Source organism: Fukomys damarensis, unplaced genomic scaffold, assembly GCF_012274545.1.
Source record: "Fukomys damarensis isolate Sample0158 unplaced genomic scaffold, DMR_v1.0_HiC HiC_scaffold_5, whole genome shotgun sequence".
NCBI lineage: Eukaryota > Metazoa > Chordata > Mammalia > Rodentia > Bathyergidae > Fukomys > Fukomys damarensis.
Window position 1 is genome coordinate 44,626,423 of NW_022900917.1, and position 25,933 is coordinate 44,652,355.

Here is a 25,933-nt window from a genome sequence, read left to right on the forward strand (position 1 = left end):
ATGTTGATTTCCACAGTGGTTGCACCAGTTTGCACTCCTACCAACAATGGAGAAGGGTTCCTTTCTCTCCACAGCCCCACCAGCATTTGTGATTGGTTGATTTCTTGATAGCAGCTATTCTTTCGGGGGTGAGCTGGAATCTTAGTGTTGTTTTCATCTGCATCTCTCTAATGACCAGTGATGTTGAACATTTTTTAATATATGTATTTGCTGCTTTTACTTCTTTGTCTGATAAATTTCTGTTGATTTCAGATGCGCATTTTTGAAATGGGTCTTTGTACTTGGGGAGGTCTGACTTTTTTTTTTTTTTTTTAGTTCTTTATATATTCTAGATAGTAGTCCTTTGTCTGAGGAGTAGCTGGCAAAACTTTTTTCTCACACAGTAGGTTGTCTCTTAGCTATGTTGGTGGTTTCTCTTGCACTGCAAAAACTTTCCAGTACAGTGAAATCCCAGTTTGTTCTTTGTGCAAGTTCTCGTGCTGCTGAGGATTTGTTCATAAAGTCTTCTATGCCAATATACATTCTTTTCAGCTGCACTAGAACAGAATCTTAACAGCAATTTGAGAAAAGGAACAAATCCCTTTTAAAAGTAAACCTATTAGAATTACAGCAGGCTTCCTAACACAAACGTTAAAAGCCCAGAGAGCTTGGAGTGAAGTGTTTCAAGCCTAAAAGAAAACAACTTGCAACCCAGACTGATATATCTTGCAAAATTGTCTTTCAAAATTGATGAAGAAATAAAGTCTTTCCATGACAATGAGCACCATAAGAAATTCATTATCACAAAACTAACACTCCAAAAAATTCTCAAAGATATCCTAGAAAGAGACAAGGAAGCCAACAATTCCAAAAAGTCTAATGAAATGAATATACTAGGCAAAGTTAGCAGTTAAGCAAAGGGGAAAAAGAAAATCAGAAACAGGAAAATGATGCAATGACAGGAGTAAGTCAATACTTTACAAGAAAAACTCTCAATGTGAATGCTTTAAACACCTCAAACAAAAGATTTGAATTGTCAGAATTAAAAAACAAAACCCAATAGTATGCTACATACAAAACCACATTTAATCCAAAAAGACATTCATAGACTAAAAATCAAGGATACAAAACAATATTCCATGCAAAGGGAACCTGAAACAGTGGTAGCTACTTTGTTTTCAGACAAAGTTGACTAAACCAAAATTGATCAGAAGAGACAAAGGATGTCACTATATATTGGATAAGGGAACAATTTAACAGGAGGAGATAACAATTATAAATATATATGCACTGAGCACTGGCACACCTAACATTATAAAATAAACACTAATAGATATAAAATAACAGGTAAACATCAACACAATTAGAGTAAGAGACATAAATGCTACATTATTACAAATAGATCAACTAGACAAAAAAATCAACAAAGAAATATCAGAGTTGAACCACTCCTTCAAACAAACTGACTTAAAACACATCTATAGTGTTTCACCAAACAGAATATACATTCTTCTCAGCAACACATGGAACTTTTTCCAAAATAGACCATACACTAGCTGACAAATATGCTTAAATAAATAAAAGAAATGAAACTTATCCCATGCATATTATCTGATCATAGTACAATTAAATGAGAAATCAATGGAAAAAAACCACAGAAATTATGCAAACATGTGGAAATTAAACAAAACACTCTTGAATAATCAATAGATTATGGAATAAGTAAAAGAAAAAATTAAATAGTTCCTAAAAATCAACTGATAAGGCCAGTTCAACATACCAGGAGCTATGGGACACATTGTTAGCAGTCCTAAGAGGAAGTTTATAGCTGGGAATGCCCACATCATTAAAACAGAGTGAGGCCAAATAAATAACCCAATGATACAGTTCAAAGTCCTAGGAAAACAAGAACAATCTGAATTCAAAACTAGTAAAAGGAAGGAAATTATACAGATAAGAATAGAAATTAATAAAATTGAAACTAAAAGAAAAATTCAAAGAGCAAGTTCTTTGAAAGAATAAACAAAATAGACAAACACTTAGCTCAGTTTAAGCTGAGTTTACACTCAGTAAAGGTGAGAAAAGAACCAAAGCAATGCAATTAGAAATGAAAAAAGTGAAATCACAATTGACACCAGTGAAATCCAGAAGACTATTAACAACTACTTTGACAACTTGTACTCCAATAAACTGGATAGTCCAGAAGAAGTGGATAGATTCCTAGATATACATAAATTACCCACACTAAACCAAGAAAATGTAAAACTGAATAATCCAATAACAAGACCATATGTCTCACTATGTACTAAAATAATAAAAATGGATCAATATCTAAATATTAAAACAAAAACACTTAACATGCTAGCAGATGAAATAGGTAAAACACTTAGAAACATAAACATAGGCAAGGACTTTCTGAACAAAACTCAAATTGTAGAAGAAATAACATCAAGAATCAATAAATATGATTATATCAAATTAAAGAGATTCTGCATAACAAAGGAAATAGCCAATGTAAAAGTAAGAGAACAATAAAAAAAAATGGGCAACTGAAGTGAAGAGTCACTTCCCAGAAGAAAAAGGGGCAAATTGCCAATAAATATATTTTTAGAAGTTCAGTATCTGTAGTCTTTAGAAAAATGAAAATTAAAATAACACTGAGATTCCATCTTATTTCAGAAAGAATGACTATCATCAATAAATTAAGTGTTAACAAATACTGGTAAGGATGTGGGGAAAAAGGAACTCTTCTATATTGTTGGGGAATGTAAACTACTACAACCATTATGGAAATTCCTCAAAAAACTAAAATTAGAAATTCCATCCAACCCTGCTATCCCTCTTTTAGGTATTTTCCTGAAAGAGTTAAAAACATTATATTATAGTGATACAAGCATATCCATTTTTATAGCAGCACAATTTATAATAGTTAAATCTTGGAAGTGGCCCATATATCTGTCCATCAATAGATGAATAGATAATGAAAATGTGGTAATTATACAAAATGAAGTTCTACTCTGCTATTGAAGGATAAGTATAAGTTATTTGTAGGAAAATGGATGCACTTTGAGACCATATAGTCAAGTGAAATAAATAAGACAAACAAGCTTAAATATCACATGGTTTCTCCTATATGAGAAACCTAAGCATGACTAAATTAATGAGTGAAATAAAATGTAGATAATAGGAAATAAGGAGAAAGATCTTCTGCAAATGGAAGAGGACTGAGAGATGGAAGGAAGTGAGAGAGAGGGAAAAGGAAGGGGACATAAAAAGAATTAAGATGTGTTGTGTACATGTACCAACTCTCCCCAATGAATGTAATCATCATGTACTGTGACTGTCCTAATAAAAATAAAAATTTTGAAAAAAACTTTGCATAATACAATTCTATTAGACAATAAGGTGCCTATATGTTTGCTCAGTTATTATAGTTGTGTTTATGAATATGTTCCAGATGAGTTTAATATTTGAATCAGAAAACTGAGCAAAGCAGATGCCCTTTTTAGTGTGGGTGGGCCTCATCCCATTAGTTGAAGGCCTGAGTGGGACAACATAGATGACCACCTTAGTAAGGAGTGCTCTTGTCACCTCCTCACATTTTGTTCTCCCCATTTTCAGGATCATACTGAAACATTATCTTTCCCAATGTAGCACTCCTGATATCTGTGAATCATAAGACTTGTGAGTCTTCACAATCATTACAGTTCATTTCTTCTTTTACAAATGTATCATATTGTTTCTGCTTCTCTAAGGAACCTTGACTAATGTATTATGCACTTTAAAATGATTTTTATCACTCCTCAGAGGCATAGCTGGTTATAAAGGGTAATTTTCTGAGTTCCCAAATTTGAACATCTTTAAAGAAAAGGCAGGGGAAACCTGTAGTAGAACTGTCTGGAGTTCAACCCTGCAGGAGGTCAGGGAGCTCAATTTGGGCCTTGCAGCCTGAGGTTAGTCTGTGTCACGGGGGTCTGCCATCTGCTAGCTGAGATAGGGGGATTTAGTTCTGCACATGGCTCCACATGATGTGTATTATGACAACAGAGATATAGTCTGAAAGAGGTGCTTCAAAGTCATTTTTTTCCTTTTCTTTCTTTTCCTCATTCCACTCTGTAAATTCTTTTTTCTGTCCTCTTTCACCAACTCAGTCTCTTGCTTCAACATATTGCCCCTCATCTCTCTCTCTGTTCCTGCTTCTGCCCTGACTTAGATTTCTTCTTTTTCCTTAATGTTCTTTTTTCTATCACTGTGCCTCACTCAAGGATCAGTAGTTTCAAGGGAAAGTGAGCCCCTATTGCTGTTAGGGATATATTTTTGTCCTTATACTTGCACTCTGTCTATTCTTTTGAGTTTAACAGTTTCCTAAAGATTGTGTGGTCGTTCTGTGTCCTCTGGCTTCACTTGAAACCTTCGCCAGTTCTTTTAGGTATTTACTCTTCTCATCCTAACTCTGTCTAGGCCCCCATTCTAAATGGTAAATATGCTATGTTGAGGAGTTTGTTCACTGCAAACATATTTTGGGCTGCTTCTTGATTTTAATTCACATCGTTTAAAAGTGATAGATTAATGACTACCACAAGTGGTCAATGTGCAAGTAGTGATTGATCCTATTGTGTTGCTGAATGTATTGATTGGGATAAGGAGAGGGATTGATCTGATGAGTTGTTTTCTCTGATATTGTGAAAATGAGAATGTCTATGAGTCATTATAGAAACAAAAGCTAAAATGCAACTATATCAGGAAGATTTAATAACCCAGAGATTGAATCAAGGACAACCCAACAGCAAAAATAAAGATGAGAAAACACTTAAGCAAGACATAAAGACAGACATCCAGTTCACCAATGGCAAACAGTAGGGCAAAGGAGGATGAAAAGTCTGATAGTGAACCACCAGGGCACTCAGAACTCACAGCACAGGAAGTAACAAAACTGATCAATCAGGCTCTAGAAAAATTCAAAACAGAAATAATTTCCCAGATAACCATAGAGATGATGAGCAAAATGAAAGCCATAATTTGACACTCTAGAACAGAAAATGACAAAAAATTAGATGAGCTCAGGACCATGATAGAAGCCATGAAGGCCCAGCATAAGAAAGAAATGGAAACAATGAACACCCAAAGTAGGAAAGAAATGGAATCCATAAACAGATTCAAACATATCCAGGAAATTAAAAACTCTATTAAAAGCATACAAAATAGAATAAAAGATTGCAAAGATAGAATCTCAGATATAGAAGATAGGATCGCAGACAGTGACCATGAAAAAAGAGGTCTCTTAAAAATAGTAAGGGATCATGAAAACTCAATCCAACAACTCCTAGATGATGCAAAGAAGAAAAACATAAGATGATAGGAATCCATGAAGTAGCAGGAGAAAATGCAAATGACTTAAAAAAGCTGTTCATAGAATTGATGACAGAAAACTTCCTAAACAAAGGGGAAGAATTTGACATACAGATAAATGAAGCATATAGGACTCCAACTAGCCATGATAAAAAATATCTACACCTAGAAAAATAATAATCAAGATTCCAGAAACCCAACAGAAGAACAAAATACTACAAGCAGTAAGAGAAAAGAAACAAATCACATGTAAAGGAAAGCCCATCAGAATCACAGCAGAGTTTTCAACACAAACCCTCAGGTCAAGGAGAGCCTGGAGTGAGGTATTTCAAGTCCTAAAAGAAAACAACCTCCAACCTAGACTGATGTATCCTGCAAAACTCTCTTTCAAATGGATGGGGAAATAAAATATTTCCATGACAAAGAACACCTGAGAAACTTCATGAATACCAAACCAGCACTACAAGGAATTATAAACAATATCCTAGAAAAAGACAATGAGGATCACAACACCATGAGGCCCAAGAGAGCAAACTAAATAGTCAAGGCAAGAAATTAAAAGGAGAGGGCAAAAAATTAAAAAGAGTCAACCAAAGGGCAATAACATGACAATAATAAGTCAGTGCATATCAGTTACAACCATCAATGTCACTGGCCTCAATTCACCAATCAAGAGAAATAGACTGGCAGAATGGATTAAGAAGCAAAATCCAACAATATGTTGTATACAAGAAACACACTTAGTGCAAAAAAGAAGCCCATAGACTGAAAGTGAAAGGGTGGAAAACAATTCTCCATGCCATAGGAGCCCATGAAAAAAGCAAGGATAGCAACCTTATTCACAGACAAAGTAAATTTCAAACCAAAATTCATTAAGAGAGAAAAAGAAGGCCACTACATCCTTGTAAAGGGAACAATTCAAGAGGAAGAGATGACAATCACAAAGATATATGCATTGTCTCTTGCTTCAACATATTGCCCCTCATCTCTCTCTCTGTTCCTGCTTCTGCCCTGACTTAGATTTCTTCTTTTTCCTTAATGTTCTTTTTTCTATCACTGTGCCTCACTCAAGGATCAGTAGTTTCAAGGGAAAGTGAGCCCCTATTGCTGTTAAGGGGATATATTCTTGTCCTTATACTTGCACTCTGTCTATTCTTTTGAGTTTAACAGTTTCCTAAAGATTGTGTGGTCGTTCTGTGTCCTCTGGCTTCACTTGAAACCTTCGCCAGTTCTTTTAGGTATTTACTCTTCTCATCCTAACTCTGTCTAGGCCCCCATTCTAAATGGTAAATATGCTATGTTGAGGAGTTTGTTCACTGCAAACATATTTTGGGCTGCTTCTTGATTTTAATTCACATCGTTTAAAAGTGATAGATTAATGACTACCACAAGTGGTCAATGTGCAAGTAGTGATTGATCCTATTGTGTTGCTGAATGTATTGATTGGGATAAGGAGAGGGATTGATCTGATGAGTTGTTTTCTCTGATATTGTGAAAATGAGAATGTCTATGAGTCATTATAGAAACAAAAGCTAAAATGCAACTATATCAGGAAGATTTAATAACCCAGAGATTGAATCAAGGACAACCCAACAGCAAAAATAAAGATGAGAAAACACTTAAGCAAGACACAAAGACAGACATCCAGTTCACCAATGGCAAACAGTAGGGCAAAGGAGGATGAAAAGTCTGATAGTGAACCACCAGGGCACTCAGAACTCACAGCACAGGAAGTAACAAAACTGATCAATCAGGCTCTAGAAAAATTCAAAACAGAAATAATTTCCCAGATAACCATAGAGATGATGAGCAAAATGAAAGCCATAATTTGACACTCTAGAACAGAAAATGACAAAAAATTAGATGAGCTCAGGACCATGATAGAAGCCATGAAGGCCCAGCATAAGAAAGAAATGGAAACAATGAACACCCAAAGTAGGAAAGAAATGGAATCCATAAACAGATTCAAACATATCCAGGAAATTAAAAACTCTATTAAAAGCATACAAAATAGAATAAAAGATTGCAAAGATAGAATCTCAGATATAGAAGATAGGATCGCAGACAGTGACCATGAAAAAAGAGGTCTCTTAAAAATAGTAAGGGATCATGAAAACTCAATCCAACAACTCCTAGATGATGCAAAGAAGAAAAACATAAGATGATAGGAATCCATGAAGTAGCAGGAGAAAATGCAAATGACTTAAAAAAGCTGTTCATAGAATTGATGACAGAAAACTTCCTAAACAAAGGGGAAGAATTTGACATACAGATAAATGAAGCATATAGGACTCCAACTAGCCATGATAAAAAATATCTACACCTAGAAAAATAATAATCAAGATTCCAGAAACCCAACAGAAGAACAAAATACTACAAGCAGTAAGAGAAAAGAAACAAATCACATGTAAAGGAAAGCCCATCAGAATCACAGCAGAGTTTTCAACACAAACCCTCAGGTCAAGGAGAGCCTGGAGTGAGGTATTTCAAGTCCTAAAAGAAAACAACCTCCAACCTAGACTGATGTATCCTGCAAAACTCTCTTTCAAATGGATGGGGAAATAAAATATTTCCATGACAAAGAACACCTGAGAAACTTCATGAATACCAAACCAGCACTACAAGGAATTATAAACAATATCCTAGAAAAAGACAATGAGGATCACAACACCATGAGGCCCAAGAGAGCAAACTAAATAGTCAAGGCAAGAAATTAAAAGGAAAGGGCAAAAAATTAAAAAGAGTCAACCAAAGGGCAATAACATGACAATAATAAGTCAGTGCATATCAGTTACAACCATCAATGTCACTGGCCTCAATTCACCAATCAAGAGAAATAGACTGGCAGAATGGATTAAGAAGCAAAATCCAACAATATGTTGTATACAAGAAACACACTTAGTGCAAAAAAGAAGCCCATAGACTGAAAGTGAAAGGGTGGAAAACAATTCTCCATGCCATAGGAGCCCATGAAAAAAGCAAGGATAGCAACCTTATTCACAGACAAAGTAAATTTCAAACCAAAATTCATTAAGAGAGAAAAAGAAGGCCACTACATCCTTGTAAAGGGAACAATTCAAGAGGAAGAGATGACAATCACAAAGATATATGCATCAAATATAAATGCCCCCAACTACATAAAACAAATATTAAGTAACATGAAAAACCAAATAAGCACTAATACAATTGTAGTGGGGGATCTAAATAACCCACTTTCACAAATAGACAGATCATCTAGGCAGAAAATCAACAATGAAATACTAGAATTGAACCAAGCTTTTGAACGCATTGACTTATTAGACGTATATAGACTGTTCCACCCACAAAATCAGAATATACATTCTTTTCAGCTGCACGTGAGTCATTCTCCAAGATAGATCACATACTAGCTCACAGAACAGATTTGAATAAATGCAAAATAATCAAAGTTATTCCCTGTATATTATCACATCACAGTGCAATTAAGCTGGAGAGCAATAGCGTAAGAAACCACAGGAACTTCACAAACACATGGAAATTGCACAACACTCTCCTGAACAATCAATGGATCACAGAAGAAATTAAATAAGAAATCAGAATCACATACTAGCTCACAGAACAGATTTGAATAAATGCAAAATAATCAAAGTTATTCCCTGTATATTATCACATCACAGTGCAATTAAGCTGGAGAGCAATAGCGTAAGAAACCACAGGAACTTCACAAACACATGGAAATTGCACAACACTCTCCTGAACAATCAATGGATCACAGAAGAAATTAAATAAGAAATCAGAAAGTTTTTACAATAATAAATGAAAATGCCATTACAACATACAGGAATCTATGGGACACAATGAAAGCAGTTCTACATGGAAAATTCATAGCACTGAATGACCACACTAGGAAAACAGAGCAAGCTCAAGTGAGCTACCTAACAATGAATCTTAGACTCCTAGAAAAACAAGAGCAAGAAAAACGCAAAGCTCGAACAAGAGAGGAAATTATAAAGATCCGAGCAGAAATCAAATCAATGGAAACTAAGAAAACAATACAAAAAATAAATGAATCAAAGAGTTGGTTTTTTGAAAGAATAAATAAAATTGATAAACTCTTAGCTAACCTTTTCAAAAAAAAAGGAAAGAAAAGGCACATATCCACGCAATTAGGAATGAAAAAGGTGGAGTCACAACAGATCCAACAGAAATCCAGAGGATAGTCAATACCTACTTGAGAAACTGTACTCTAATAAAATGGAAAACACAGAAGAAATGGACAGATTTCTAGACACTTATGAATTACCAAAGTTGAACAAAGAAGTTAAAAATATTTTAAACACCCCAATTACAATCAGTGAAATTGAAAATGCAATTAAAAACTTGCCAACAAAGAAAAGCCCAGGTCCTGATGGATTCACTGCTGAATTTTACAAGATATTTAGAGAAGAACTACTGCCATTACGCTTCAAACTTTTCAATGAAATTGAAAGGGAAGCAATACTTCCAAACTCATTCCTGGAAGCAAGTATCACTTTGATTCCCAAACCAGGGAAAGATGCAACTAAAAAAGAGAACTACAGGCCAATCTCCTTAATGAAAATAGATGCAAAAATCCTTAATAAGATACTAGCAAACAGAACACAGAGGATCATCAAGAAGATCATACACCCTGACCAAGTTGGATTTATTCCAGGGATGCAAGGATGGTTCAACATAATAAGTCAATAAATGTAATACACTATATTAACAAAGTCAAGGACAAAAACCATATGATCCTCTCAATAGATGCAGAAAAAGCATTTGATAAAACTCAACACCCATTCATGATAAAAACCCTGCAAAAAATTGGAATAGATAGTCTATATCTCAACTTAATAAAGGCTATCTATGAAAAACCAACAGCCAACATCACATTAAATGGCCAAAAACTGAAAACCTTCATGTTAAAATCAGGAACAAGACAAGGATGCCCACTATCACCACTCCTCTTCAATATAGTTCTGGAAACATTAGCCATAACAGTTAGATAAGAGAAAGAAATTAAAGCAATAAAGATAGGAAAGGAGGAAGTTAAACTGTCAGTATTTGCTGACAATATGATACTCTACATTGAAGACCTAAAAAACTCCACCAAAAGACTTCTCAATTTAATTGATACTTCTGCACTGCAAAAGAAACCATCAACAGAACTAAGAGACAACCTACAGTGTGGGAAAAAATTTTTACCAACTGCTCCTCAGACAGAGGACTATTATTTAGAATATATAAAGAACTCAAAATAATCAGCCCCCCCAACTATAAGACAAAATTCCAAAATGGGCATGTGAAATGAACAGATATTTCTCAGACAAAGAAATAAAAGCAGCAAGTAAATATATGAAAAAATGTTCCACATCACTGGTCATTCAAGAGATGCAGATAAAAACAACACTAAGATTCTACCTCACCCCACAAAGAATGGCTGCTATCAAGAAATCACACAATAGCAAATGTTGGCGGTGTTGTGGGGAGAAAGGAGACCTTCTCCATTGTTGGTGGGAGTGCAGACTGGTGCAACCACTGTGGAAATCAATACAGAGATACCTCAAAGAGCTGGGACTAGCAGTTCCATTTGACCCAGCTATACCTCTGCTCGGTATCTTTTCAGAAGAATTAAAAGAATCATATCACAGTGATATATGCACACCTATGTTTATAGTGGCACAGTTTGTAATAGCTAAAACTTGGAAACAGCCTATTTGCCCAACAGTTGGAAACTGGATAAAGAAGATGTGGTTTTTCTATAAAATGGAATACTACTCAGCCATAAAGAATGAGAAATTAGATTCATTCATAGGTAAATGGATACATATTGAGGATATACTCCTAAGTGAAATAAATAAGTCACACATATGTAAATACTGAATAGTTTCTCTGGTGTGAAACAGTATAATAGTATACAAGATCCTAATGAGATAATTAACAATGTGAAATAGAAAGAAAAGTGCTAAATTTGTAGGGAAAGTGGGAAGGGTAGGGGAAAGGTAATAAGGGAAAAAATATGAAAAGGAAAAAATGGAAATAAAGTGTTTTTAAATGGGGAGGGGAGGAAGGGGTGAAGGGAGGGCAGGAACAAGGGGAGAAAATGAAAACCAAGTCCTGTCATGTAAAGCTATAAGGTCCCAATAATCAATGTAAGTGTATTATATATCTAAAGTGTACCAATAAACTCAATAAAAAGAAAAAAATAAAATAAAATCATTTTTATGATTGTTATTTCTCTTATTTTAAAACTAAGCAAAAAAATTGATCTATTAAAGATATTTGAAATTGTGTTAAGGACAGGGAGTACTGCCCATAATATGTTGTTCAGAAGGAATACTTCATCTACCAAAAGCAAAATTTTTAACTCTGTGTGTGTGTGTGTGTGTGTTGTGCGCACTCGTGTGGAAAGACATTTGAAATTTACATTTGTAATTATTTTTTGTTTGAATGGCTCTGTAAAATTTAAGAATTATATTGTTTGTACTATGGTTTTACCATTCTTTAACTATGATAAAATCACTGATAGGGTTTCTGCTGAACAGGGTAAAGAGAGCACTCCACAACTGCCTTTCTACAGCTTATAGTAGTGGCAAAAAACTCCTGCAAGCATGGGCCTAGAAGAAAGCTGGCACAAGATTCCTGGCATAGGGAGAAAAGCTATAAGCAATCTCAAGAAGTTGGCAAAGAAAAGTATGCCACAAAAGAAAAGGAAGACCCTGAAGGAGGGGGAGGAAGAGGAGGGGGGAGGGGGGGAGGAGGGAAGGACAGGGAGGTTCTTTCCACCTTTGTGGGGTTAGAGGAGTTGTCCTTACCAGCAGAGGGAAGAAGAGGTTTAGAGGCAGAGGAGGGACAGAGCAAGCCCATCCTGATGAATCAGCCTGCAGATGTGCTGCTTCCTGTTGACATGAATGTGACTTTAAATGATTTTAAGGAAAGAAGAAAGGTAGTCAGAAAAAAACTGCATGTTCAGTTCCTTTAAATTTCTATATAGGAAGAAAGTGCCTGCTAAAGGTGGTATTTACCTCTTCTTGTGTAGGTCATGACTTTCAAGAAAAAAAAAAAAGATGTAAAAAATGAACAGTTGGCTTTAGATGGTGTCACAGGACCCAATGGTTTTCTAGTGAAGACTTTGATTCAGACAATGGACACCCATCAAAGAATACTATGAAGTCTACAAAGACTATCCACCATCTGGTCAGCAGAAGACTTATCTCCACATGAAGACTTTCAACTGAAATCTGAGTTGGGGAGAAAGAAAAGGTCTATTAAAATTTATACTGTAGGGCCAGAGATTTATCTCAGTGGTTCTAGTGCCTACTTCGCAAGCACAAGGACCTGAGTTAGATCCCAGGTACCAAAAACAAATAAACAAACACAATTTACACTATGAAGGTAATAGGAGATAAAATGCTCAAACTTCTGAGTTACAAAGACTTGATTGCCAGGCTGGGGATTTAGCTCAGCAGTTTGGTGGCCTGCCTTGCAAGCGCAAGTACCCGAGTTCAATCCCCGGTACCAACAAAAAAAAAAGACTTGATTGCCAGTTAAGCTGTGATATTTTCTATTTTATGACCAGAATGCTTGATGTAGTGGGATAAGTACAGGAGTCTGGACAGTGTGTTTTACTATTTTAGAGCAAAGACTGATTTCTTGTTCAAGGAGTGTAGATCTGATAAGACAAACTGATGATACAATCACAGATGATTCTGGGGAAAAGGAAAGATGCACTAAATTCATATGGCTGCAGAGGGAGTTCTGTTACTTCTGAGATGAAAGGAGATAATTGTGGGGGAAAAAGATGGAAGGAGGTTAATCAGTGGTTTGAAATAGTAAGCTCTTCAGGAGCAGAGCATTGTAGACAAGGATGAAGATAGGCAAGAGCACTTCACAAAGCATATTTTACTTATATGTCCACTGCCAGACATCAAGGAGAATGAAGCGGATATATAAAAATGCTATAATAGAAAACATTTCAATGGTTAAAGAGAAAAAACCCAAGGAATCCCTTGGCCTGAACACAGAAACACACCTAGATCCAAAGATGTCAGGCTTTGAGGACCTTCCTAAAGGCAAGCACCAGAAGCATTCTCGAAGGAAAAGAACTACATTCACAGAGAAATAGCTGGAAGATCTGAATTGCAGAAAGAAGTGGTTCATAAACAGACATACAAGCCAATAATGTTGCAGGTTTGATTCAAGAACCACAGAGGATGAACTCAAGAAAGCACAGTACAAATATAGTCATCAAAAACGATAAGTCTGACAACAGCAGTTACCCACAGGAGGCATCAAGACCAATCCTTCCCAGGGAAATATGGACATACACTCAGATCCCTGAGGGTACCTATCCTGTGGTCCTCATTTACACAGATCATCTCACACCCTCATTCTACCTCTGCATATGCCCCAATGTAAAGGCCCCCCATAGGCCACTTTCTTGACTACAAAATAGCCCATTTTGACTACCGACAAAATTCTAGCATTTTCTGCCCCTATCTCATTTCGGAATCTCAAATTTGTTCTCTGAATTTCAATTTTAATTCATTTGACTCTTCATTTCACAAAATGGAATGGGAAAGGTCACATATTGTAATGATTTGTAATGGTTCCCATACAAGGGAATATTTTCCAGCAATGAGGAACAAAATAGAGATAGACACAACATGGATGAAATTCAAAACATTACATTGACTAAAAAGAAAAAAAGGAATTGGACTGCATACGGTGTGATTTCATTATATGAATTCTCAGAGGAAAAAAACTAACCTATGGTAGCAAAAAAATTGGTGACTGCCTATGTGGTACAAAAAGTAGAGACATAGAACAAATTTATTGGAGTGATAGAAATGTTTCATATCTTGGCAGCTATTGAGGTATATAAACCATCAAAAAAGTCTGACTACATGTAAAATATATGAATTTTATTTTACATAAATTAAAGCTCAATTAAAAATAAATATATAGTGGAACAAGTTTTTTAAAGCAAAGCATAGCAGAGTATGTATAATACTCTCATGTAAAAAGGAAATAGATCTCTATGTATACACACATACATAAACATGTGAGAGCACAGTCTATAATATGCACATTTCTGTGTGCATAAAACATTTCTGGAACATATACTTTTAGCTCCATGGAGGAGAAAGACTGGGATCTGAGATGGGAGGGAGAATTGTTTTTCGTAGCTCAGCATTTAATACTGCTAATATTTTTTTACTGCATGTACATATAACTTTTCAATTAAAACATTCTCATATTTTTCATTGAACTATGTTTGGGGTGGGATCTCCAGGACTGAGTCAGGACTGCGGCTTGAAGTAACCATGCGCTGTTGGCACTGATCACCTTACCTCAACAGTCATTGCTCTCTCACCCACCTGCAACCAGTCCTTCCTTCTCCAGGCTGTCTGTTGCACTACCTCCAGTGTACTCTTTAAAAAAATGTGGGTTTTTCTAAGAAATTCTTATTACTTCCTCTTTTCTACAAGGTAAAATCCAGTCTCCTTAGCAGGGCATTTGCAATAAATGATACTGTGCAATATACTGTGTCATTTCTGGGCCTTTCTTGGCATCACCAGAAATCTGGGGGTCTTCCTTCACTCATCTTTTCTGTTTAATCCATGCTCAATCACTCAACTAGGCCTAATCATTTCTCTTTTTGAAAGCTCTCTGCCTTTTGAAGGTGTACTGTCTTCCATTTTCCTGCTGTTACTACCCTAGACCAAGTTCATCATCCCTCTGTTACTTAGCCAAGCTCCTAACTGGCAGCCCTTTCTCCAGTCTTTCTTCAGTCCCTTCTTTTCTTCTTGAAATGCATTCTTTAAAATGCAAACAACACCTTTTCACTATCCTGCTATATCTATTCAAACCTGCCTGTTGAACTTAATCAAAAAGAAAAAAAGCCAATCTCTTAGGAGGGCCAGCCCCTCAGTCTTGACCTTTGCCTTTTTCTTCATGTTCCTTCCTTTCCACTCAGATTCAATTTCCACTAACTTCTGTCCACTGTTCAGTTTCTTGGGCTAATAGTTCTTTTCTCTCTGACTCTCTAAACTTTCTTCTACCTCCTCTGTCCACGTCTTCAAATTCTGCCTGGCTTGTTCTTTCAGGGTAAAGAGTCATAAATAATAAGAAACTTATGAGATAATGTCATATATAACAGAGGTAGCGAAGAGAGAGATGGGAATCCCAGAAGAGTTCAAATATAAAAAATGCTAAAGAAATTGTATAAGGAACAGTGTTTAAGGAAGACAATGGAAGCAAGAAAGTGCTGCACTGGAAAATTGAAAGTATCTGATGTCTCAGTCACTTTCTCTCATCACTGGGACAGAATACCTAATGCCCACAACCTGCAGGAGGAGAAGTTTATTTTGGCTCACAGACTGTAGAAGTTTCAGTCCATAGCTGGATGGCTCTAAGACAAGATGACATGGTCGAGAAGCACAGCAGCGGAGGGCTGCTCACCGCATGGCAGACATGAAGCAGAGAAGTTAAAGGAGGATCTGAGGAGGAAGATAATCCTGTCTAAGCCACACCCCCAGTAACCAATCTTTTTGCTCAGCCTCCCCCCCTTCTCCTTATTAGGAAGTAAGTCAGCTAGATAGCACCATAATTCAATTACCTTCCAAAAGTCTCACCTATCAGCACCTCAAAGCAGGTTTTGAGAGGATATCTAGACATAAACCATGACACTGAATCCATCTGGTGTATACGGGTGGCGAAGAATTGGAGAATGGGTAGTACAACAAAGCTAGAAAGGGCAAAGGCCTTTGAAATCTTTTTCTTTTTTGGTACTGGGAATCAAACTCGGGTCCTTGCGCTTGCAAGGCAGGCCACCGAACCACTGAGCTAAATCGCCAGCCCACGCCTTTGAAATCTAAGGGAATGAGTTTAGTCCTTATTTTGGAAGCAAAGCGGGAAATGTGAACCAGTTTTTAAATTGGGGAGTAACAGTCTCTATATTTTAGTAAGGCGTGACCAATGGAGTACAAAGGGCTGTAGGTGGGGAGATGAATGATCTTGGGGAAAGATGATGAGAGCTGGACCAGGTAGCAGCAGGAAGATCTGGCTGGAAGTACTAGATTCAAAAGACATGTGGAGCTCTGAAAATGTGACCCTGATGATCAAATGCAAGGGAAAACAGAGATAGACCCAGGAATAAGAGAGGACACCAACTTCTCACCAGAAGTACCTGGGAATACAGAGAGGTCACTGGCTAAGGTGAGAATCACAAAAGGAAGCACGCTGGAGGAAAGAATGAATTCAGCTGGGGATATTTTTAGGCTAGGGTGCTAACTCAGAAAGCAGGAGTGCACAATTAAGTTCTGACACAGCACTAGCTACAGCATATAGCACCTTGCACAGCAACCACTGCTCAGGTCACTTCATCCTGGTGCCTATACAGTTGACATCTGTTTTCCATGTTCCAACAAAAAATATGCAAATTGTTTGCTGGGCAGGCAGAGTCGTAAAAGCAAAGGGAGAGTGATCAGTGAGTGAGAGAAGAAAGTCCATCTTGCCACGGCCAAAACTGTCACAAGTGTCCTCCCTAAGTTTGGTTTAGTCAGTTATACTGTTTATCTTCCTTCAAGATTCCTCCATTTTCCAATGGCCATCAACATGAACACTCCAAATAACTTCTCCTGTTCTTTGCTCTGAACCCCTGAGGCACTTTGAAGTCCACAGTGTGCACATTTTTCACATAGTTTACCAGTTCCTTCTTTGCTTTTGAATTTGCAGGTGTACATCTCATCTCCCTAACTAAATTTCTAACTTTTAAGGAGCCTAGTGTATGCCAAGTATTTAATGTTGCTGTTGTCACAGTGCCTAGTACAGTCCCAGGTGCAAAATAAGTTTTTAAAAACTACAAATTTGATTGAAACTCATTGTGAATTTGGGGGAGGGAAGGTAGAAAGAAGAATAGGCAATAAACTCTGTGAAAGGACATAGTGTGACCAGCAATGCCATGTTGAAACAATATTGGTCCCTAACACAGAAAGCAACATATGCTAACGTAACAATTGCCCCACATGCTCATGGCCCAGCACTGCAAAAATGAATTAATTATTTAATCTAGTTGTCAATGGGTTAAATTCATTTTCCTGGGACCTCTTTTAGTTCATATTGGTAAAATAAAATACAGAACTTATCATTTACAGTTATTTTAATAGTACTGAAAAGCAATGGCAAAGCGGAGGAAAATCTTTCACATCCTTTTCATTAGTTCTGCTGGCATGGCCATCACAACGTTTGGGCAATTTGGAAGGTATTTGTGATTCAGCTCTTGATTCTATTATTCCCCAGTCAGAGGAAGTGGGACAACCCCAAGTGAAATGGTAGCTGAACTGCGTTCTTGTCATGATGGAGAAAGATGTCTGTGGAGAGAAGAGGAGAAAAATAGAAAGCTGTGTTTGTGCTGTGTGATGCTGATTGTTAATAGGCCCCTCACTATAAGATTTCCCTGGCTGTCCAGCCACCAGCACCTGGGACTTTCCCATCAACATTATTATTTAAAAAGGATCCCCTGCTAGGATCTCTCCTTTCCCTCTGTAGTGCACTGGAGTAACAAGGCCTATAGCTTGTAGTTTTCAATGGGGGTACAACTGGGAATAGAAGGAGTGGCTCAAAAGTCGATCAGTCTCTGGGTGACAGTGAGAAGCAAGCTCTGGAGGCTAGCAAAGATGGGGAAAGGCACTATGACGCTTGCTTTGTAGTTTTGCTGAAGATTCAATTTCCTCACTTGCTTTAGACCATACCTTTCTCCTTCTGAAGTTCTCAAGGGCATGGAGTAAATAGTAGAAACTCCTTCATGACCCTAGTGGCAGCAACGCCCGTTGGCTCTGGATCACATTCCTTTCCAGACACCACAGGCCTCAGGTTACAAAGGCCTCCTTGCACAATTCTTAGGGGAGTAGGCATGGAAGCTGCGCTAAGATGTAGAGGAGTGCCTTGCATGTGTCAGAGATCCAAGTGTGGCCAAATGCCAAGCAGCCAGGTGGTGATGGAAATAGAATCAAATGTCTCAGGTTCTCTGGAGAAGCAGCTTTCTTTTTTTTTCTTTTTTTTTTTTTTTAAATTTTTTCCCCCTCTTTTCTCCCAGGGCTCATAAATAAGACTTGTCAGGCTGCATCTCCTTGGATAATTTGATGTGAAATTTTCAAAAGTTTACTTGGCATACCTGTGTTTTAGTTTACTGGATGATGTTGAGACTTCAAAACCATAATGAAGAAGCTGAAACTAAAACTTCTTTTATTCCTCTGTTTTTCACAACTAGCTTTCTGATTGTTAAATGCTGTACTATGTGTAAAATGACCTGAAATATTACATAATTTTTGAAATGAATATGGAAGCTAAGAGATATTACCACAGCTCTGTTTAAACTCTGTGCCATGATTAAATGTTTTTCCTGTTGATAATTATTTCATAATTTTCTTTTACTAAAGAAAATCTGCAGAAATATATGTGACATCTTTTTAGGAAGAACACTTTTCAGTTGGCTGAAACCAATCTAATAGCCTAGGAAATATCAATAGGATCTTTTAAGGTCGATGGTGGGGCTGACAACTATGCAAATTAGGACTATGTTTATCTTAAATAATTCTTCATTTTACTTCGTGTTCTTTCAGAATTTGTATCCTTGGACACAAATTACTACATGTATAATGAATTCAGTTGGAAAATGTGAGAACTTATGTCCAGGAAGTGCCTAGGCTCAAGTTTGCCAATTAATTGGAGAGCAAGACATATATAGAATATAAATTATGATTCCAAATGAAATACGCATTCATGGGATAAGTCAGAGAAGGCTGGTCTAACAGCTGTGGTAGGTAAGAAGATTAAGTTGGCTACTAGTGATATGTATAATAGCCTCTCACCTATCAGATAAAGTGTTTACTCATGTGTACACGAGCAGGTATATGTTCACATATTCACAAGTAAAGTATGTCTACTTGAACTGGAAAAGACAAAGCCATAGGAAGACATACTGTATATTTATTACAAAGCAAAAAAGTTTATACATTGCATAAATGCTCTTTTTGTTTAATGGTCTACTACTAATCAGGCTTCAAGGCACAATAGCTTGTCAATTTCCCTAGATTTATTTTTATTGTTTTCTTAGCCCCCTGGACATGTTGTGGATGCCTTATCTTGACTTTAGCCAAAGCTTATTTTGTCTGGAGCTTCAGATGGCTGAGAGGCTGTAGTGACCTTCATTGAGTACCTGTATTTGCCATTAACCACAACAAGGTAAGAAAAGGAGTTACCTTCATTTTAGAATATTCCAACTTGGAAATTAACATAGTTTAAATATTAACCAATAAATTCATTGAACATGAATGGAGGATAAAGTGTTTTAGAAAAACCACTAGGCTGTGATTGAGAGTACTGACGAAAGGTTCAGTTCCCAGCACTAAGCAAGACACTTACCCCTGTGCTGATGTCTTTATCTAGAAATGGAGGTATTGGAGTGGATAATCTTTTAGTTCCCAGCAATTCAAAAATTCTGTGGCATATGACTATCACAACTGTCAGAGAACATTACAGTCAATAAATGTAGATGAGTTAGGACACTGTTTTTTGTGGATATTATTTTAGGTTAAGTCTAAACTTCGTTTTCATTGACTATAAAAATGAATGAGGTCTAAAAGGACCAATGAAATTTTAATTTTCAAGGTCTTAAGAGGTTGGGCCATAATCTAAATGTGAAAACCATAGTAACTCCTCTAGATGGAAGTTAAATATGTGCTATAAAGTTAATGTACAAGCAGCACATTTTGTTTTTATCTGGAACTCTCCATGATTTACATGCTCTGAATTATTGCTACTTTTATAGACTATGAGAGTATTGACCTTACCGCTGTGATATATTTATTCATGAATTGTTGGAGGCCAGAGAGCATTAAAATTGTGCCCCATGAATATTAGACCTCTTTCTTCCCTTGTCTATTGCCCCTGGGGTCCCCTGTGGGTGAATGATCTACCTGTCAGAACACTGGACTGCTTCTTCCACTGAGGGAGTAGCACAGCAAATTCTCATCTTGCAGGCAACATTCAACAAGCCTGCCTGAACTGTCCTGTGCTGACTCTGGGGTCTGCTTGTGCTAAGACTCAAGGGAGAACAAATGGAGATGAGTCAGGGCCTGGCACCAACACTGAGCTCCGCCCAACTAGTAAACAGAACAGCTATTTTGCTGTCACTTGGAGCCTCTCTGGGTCTCAAGATTCCAGGAAGAAACAAATTCTTTAGAAGCCAAAACCCCAAGGCAAGGAAAAAAAAAAAAAAAGAAATGTCTGCATCCCCAGCAATGATTTCATTGGCACAAGTCCCTTAGAAGGGGAGGAGTTGTAGATGGTTCCAGCTGAACTGTTTGGCTTTTCAAACATGAGGCCTTTCACTGTGGCCTTTTGCCTTTGAAGGCTTGAAATTTCAAAACTACTCTTTAGAATTAATCTAGTTGCTAAATGGATAGTACATTTTTTTCTACCTCATTACTTTTCTTTGTAGTTTTTGTATTATCTTCCTTTCCTCAACTTTTTTCTTAGTTTACTCTTTTCCTGTCATTCAGGGGAGAAGCTATTAAAAGAAATACATCCAGGGCTGGGGATGTAGCTCAGTGGTGCTGTGCATGCCTGGTAGAGTTCAATCCTCGGTACCAAAAACGAAAGAAAAGAAGAACATCTACATAGAAGAATATTACTAAACAACAAATAAGAAGTACTTTAAGAAAGTAGTTTTGCACTGACCACTTGAGATACCTGTGTTGTTCTCATATTCCCTATACTTGAGGAGAGGCCAGGGAGGGAGTAAGAACTTTGGAAGTGTCCTTGAATGTCTCTGTGGTTCAGCTCTCTGATAAGCCTGACTATCTACTGGAAAAATGTATCACAGTTTGTCTCTGCTGGGACTCCCTTTGGTCTTCTGTCCACTCCATAGGAACAATATATTACCCAAAGATATCTGTGACACAACCTCCATGCCTGTAATGTTCTTCCTAAGCCTGGAGATACACTCATTTTGTGGACCTCTCCTTCTTTTCTTTTAGACACCATCCATGTTCTGTTCTGAGCTTAGCAAATGGTATGTACCTGAAATGGAGGCATAGGTGACTGATTCCTTCCATGTCCTTCAGATAGCTTTCCACCTCTGCTCTGTTGATCCCTGAACCTCTGTTACTTTTCCTTCTCCAATGTTGAGATCAGGGCTGGGCTGGATATTATGATGTCATAGAGTGGAATCCTTGTTCTTCCCCAGATCCAGCAGAGAGCATCCTGGACAGTCCCTTAATTTCCATTTATTCTATCACTAAAAAATCTTGCTAGGGAGCTCAAGGAAGATCCCTGGCAAGTCATAAACTGCCTCACAGAATCATGTGATCTTACTGAGGGAGGAAATCTTGGATACTGACTAGTGACTAGATTCTTAACCCCCTTATTTTACAGAGGAAGATAATCGAGGACCTGTTGGTGAAGTGACAGATCCTACTAGAACCCAGGGACCCTCAGTGTTGTTCCACAGCCTTCCTGGCCACACTACATTCACATCCTTCTTTCTGGATATGGTCAACATCGGGGCTTTCTGTTAAACACTTGAATTTTACCTGACTCTAACCATGACAAGCAATCATTCAGATGATGTGGGAGAAAATAGTCTCAGTTTTTCTGACAACCTATAAATACCAGGAATAGCTGGCTCTGGTCTTAGCCTACACTCACAAATCTTGAGCCCCCATACCAATACTAGAATAAAAAGTACTGTGATTTCTGAGCAACCAATATTTTCACTGACGTTTGATAATAAGCAACAAAGTTTAAATAAATACAAAGAATCTGTGTTTCCTGCAATGCCATATCAGCTCCTGCTATTTGCTGAGGGGTCAGGAAGGAACAATCAGTAAAGACATAAATTCTCAAAACAATTTCATTCTTCTTTCTTTCACATATTTTGCTTTTTCTACACATTATTATTCCCTTATTGATACAGGAGGTAGGGCCTGGCCAAGCTGGCTGGAGAAATAAGCAGGACCTCTCAATTATAAGATTCCAGGGTGGAGCAAGAATATTCTCAAGACCCCTTATGTAGAACTTCTCAGGAGTTCCAAACAGATGTAAATGGCATAAAAGAAAAGAGAAGCCAAGAGGAGCTTGCTATTGCCCTGTGTGTATAACTTTTGTTAATTTTATCCTTTTCACCCTGTTTGGCCTAAGTTTGCTCTACAGAGCTAGTTCTTCCCTTACCTTTCACCCCTCATTTTAAAATAAACTTTTGGCATCATTCTTGGCTTGTCTTGTCCAATTCTTTGTTAGAAACAAGAAAGACCTAGAATACTTTTGTTTGTTGAGCTATCCCCTGCCACACCAGGGATTGAACTCAGGTCCTTGTGCTTGCAAGGCAGGTGCTGGTACCACTGAGCTAAATCCCCAATCCTGTTGAGCTATTTCTAAAAGAACTACCCAACAACATTATGGTTTCAAAATAATTATCTGGGTTGCCTGAGACAATTTGTATCTGAATCAAGAAATTGTGCTTTCAGAATCCCTCAAGAGAGGAAAATATATTGTACTTTTTAAATAGCAAAAACTAACATTTTATATCATGCTTCAGCATTTAGAAGCCATTTTTACATATTATTTTAATCTTCATGTCTTGGTGAAGTACAATTTTATGGATAAGAAAATTGTAACTTACTGAGGTTGTGACTTGCACAAGATCACAAAGCTAATTAAATAGAAAGTTAACATTAAATACAAACCAGATCTTCCAACCAAGTGTTTTTCTCACTCCAGGGTTTCCTCAGGGTGGGAGGAATTGTCATTTGGTCCCAGAATACACTTAAAGGCAGTTGCATTAAGCAACCCTTTGGGTAATGAAGAAAAATTATTCCCATGGGTTATAAATACTATTTTACTAACCTCCTAAATGTCTTTATAAAAACTTAAAGAAATGGTTAATGATCACTAATTTCAAATTTTAAACATACAATTGCTCTTAGGCTCAATTCCACATACATGACTACTCCTGAGGGAACCACTATGAATATGAACAATATTTAGCAACAAAAATTCTTTGAAACATTCTTTAGAATAGAAAACAAATTAAAAACTCAACATTAGAAAAGTGATAAAAAGGATTATGCTGAACTCATAAAAGCAATGTTATGGATCAGGGTTTTCAAAACTTTGATTATTCATATGCAATCTTTGGAATGTTGCCATCCTGCACAAATTTTTACTCAACATTTTCCTTTAACTCACACATTTCACTAAGTATTTAAAAATATTTTAAAATCACAACATAGGTAGAAATACAGTACCATTTACCTTAAGAGTTGGGTAATGGTTTAAACAAATATAATTAAAACAAAGTAATTTTATTAATGCATTGATTTGGTCCTAATCCTTAGCATAAAACATAATTGATTTAACCAAATCATATCAATATCCCTTATTTCATCAACACTTCTTTCTGCATTAAAAAAAAAATCTCTGTTCGCATCACAGCCCTATAGTAGATTCAATGGGGAAAAAATGATGTCTGATTATAAATCACAGTTAGATGTCATTATGATTGGGATCTACAATGTGCCATGAAAGGCACGTAGGCCACTATCTCCTTACTCTTCCATTGCGACCTACTCTGTGTGAGGACTATGTTTTACCTCTTGTTTTCATTTCTACTTCTTTTTTTTCTTCTTTTCACTTCTACTTTTTCCTTGTATTATCTTTAATGAGTGGAACTTTTACATTAATAAATAAGTTACATTGTGTTGAAGGCTTGATTGCCAGCTGATGAGAGACTTTGGAAAGCAATTGGATCATGAATGCTCTAACTCCATCTTAATCATCTATTGATGGATTCATAACTTGATGGTATATTGGGAGATGACAGAAACTTAAGAGTGTGGAGTCTAGTTGGATGAAGCAGGAACCAGGACCATGGCTCTGAAGACTCTATTTCATCCTGGCTCATCCTCTCTGGCTCGGTATTTCTGCATCCTGTTTGCTTGAGGTGAACATATTTCCCCTGTTATACCCTCTCTGCCATAATATTGTACCTCAACACAAGATCAGAAGAAATGAATCCAAGTGACTATGGACCAAAACCTCTGAAATCATGACCCAAAACAAACTCTTCCTCCCATAAATTATTTTTAGCTATTTGTCACAGTGACAAAAAGCCAACAGAGATATATTCATATACAACTTCCATAAAAAATCAATAATCCCTAAAACTTACTTTAAAGATCACTTTGTTTAGAACATGTTTGCACGGCAGGGCATGTCAGGGTTAAGGCTTCTTTTGCCTAAGTGGTCTCCTCTATTTGTTATCTTAGGGGAAAAAAAATCTCCAAGATTCTCCCTTGTGTTTTTGTCTTGGCTGAGCTTACACTTAGTACTTCACATTCCACGGAGGTAAAGACTATACTGCTTCCTTTTAACATTAATCTTTGTAATAATATCCAAGTATGACCTATCCTGAAGGCAGACACAGCCTCACACCTGGAGCACATGAGGCTCACATGCAGTGGGATGGGGGAAGTCCATACTTCTATCAGCAAATTTTCTTGAGGCCTAATGAAAATTAGAGATATTTGTAAGTCAAAGGTCAAAGATTTCTGATCAGTTATGTAGGGGGATTTTTCTGGGTAAAATACTAATCATTGTCAATACTTAAATTTCATCCCAAGGGAGAATTTCTCATACTGTAGCCCATAGACCACTTACACTAGAAAACCTACTTTACTAATATATATGAACATGTGTGTATATGTATATGTGAGTGCATAGATATATAACCATCTATCTATGGGCTCAACCAACTGCAGATAGAGAATATTTGAAAAATAATGGTGTCTATACTGAATTTGTACAGATTTTTTGTTATTATTCTTGAAACAATTTGGTTTAACAATGATTTACATAGCATTTACATTGTCTTAGCTATTATAAGTAGTCTAGAGATGATTTAAAACATAGAGAAGGGTTTGAATAGGATATGTACAAATAAGAGTTGTGTATCTTCAATTTTGGGTATCCATGAAGATATGGTGGGAAAACTACATGGGGGAGTGCAGAGCTTCTTGTACCATTCCCTGGTGCCTTCAAATTTCCAGTGATGGGTGACAGACCCATGAGTAGGTAAGCCCTCCAGGGGATTCTGATGTACACAAATGCTTGAGATTAATTGCTGTAAGCCAGAGGTTCTCAAATGTTAGAGCAGAACATCAGAATGCCTGCAATTTTTGTTAAAACATAGATTGCTGGCCCCAGTTATTAAGTTTCTGGTTTTGGGGGAGAAAGTCCCAAGAGCTGATACTTTGAACAACTAGGGCTAATGATTGAGTGCATGTTTTGAGAGTTACAGCACTTGCCCCAAGAAACTAGGCAGATTCAAAAGGGATTTCCAAAGTCCCAGGAAATATGGTATAGGACCCCAAGTCTTGAGTAAACTCAGAAGGTAAATTATCAAGAAATATTGTCTTATTTTGTTGTTTTTGGTGTTTTAATTAAATGTTTTTTCCTACAAATTACTTTTATTTCCCCACCAAAATGCTTGTAGTCTACATCCTTACACTCATCCTTGGATTCTCCAAGGTTAAATATCATT

The 25,933-nt window shown here is 36.9% G+C and overlaps 1 protein-coding gene across 4 annotated transcripts in view; it reads right to left on the minus strand.

Annotated features, from left to right (window-relative positions):
• Positions 1 to 21,526, minus strand: part of Dnajc5b (DnaJ heat shock protein family (Hsp40) member C5 beta) — an 88,250-nt gene extending 66,724 nt beyond the window's left edge. For 2 of the 4 annotated variants that reach the window (XM_010611440.1, XM_010611444.2), the window contains exons 1-2: positions 21,415 to 21,526; positions 19,756 to 19,853 (exon numbers count right to left, since the gene is read on the minus strand). The gene's annotated coding sequence lies outside the window, so the exon portion shown is untranslated. Of the gene's footprint in view, positions 1 to 19,755; positions 19,854 to 20,309; positions 20,436 to 21,414 lie in introns of all 4 variants that reach the window. The other 2 variants (XM_010611441.1, XM_010611442.1) reach the window with 2 other exon arrangements.
• Between the last annotated feature and the right edge of the window lie 4,407 nt (positions 21,527 to 25,933).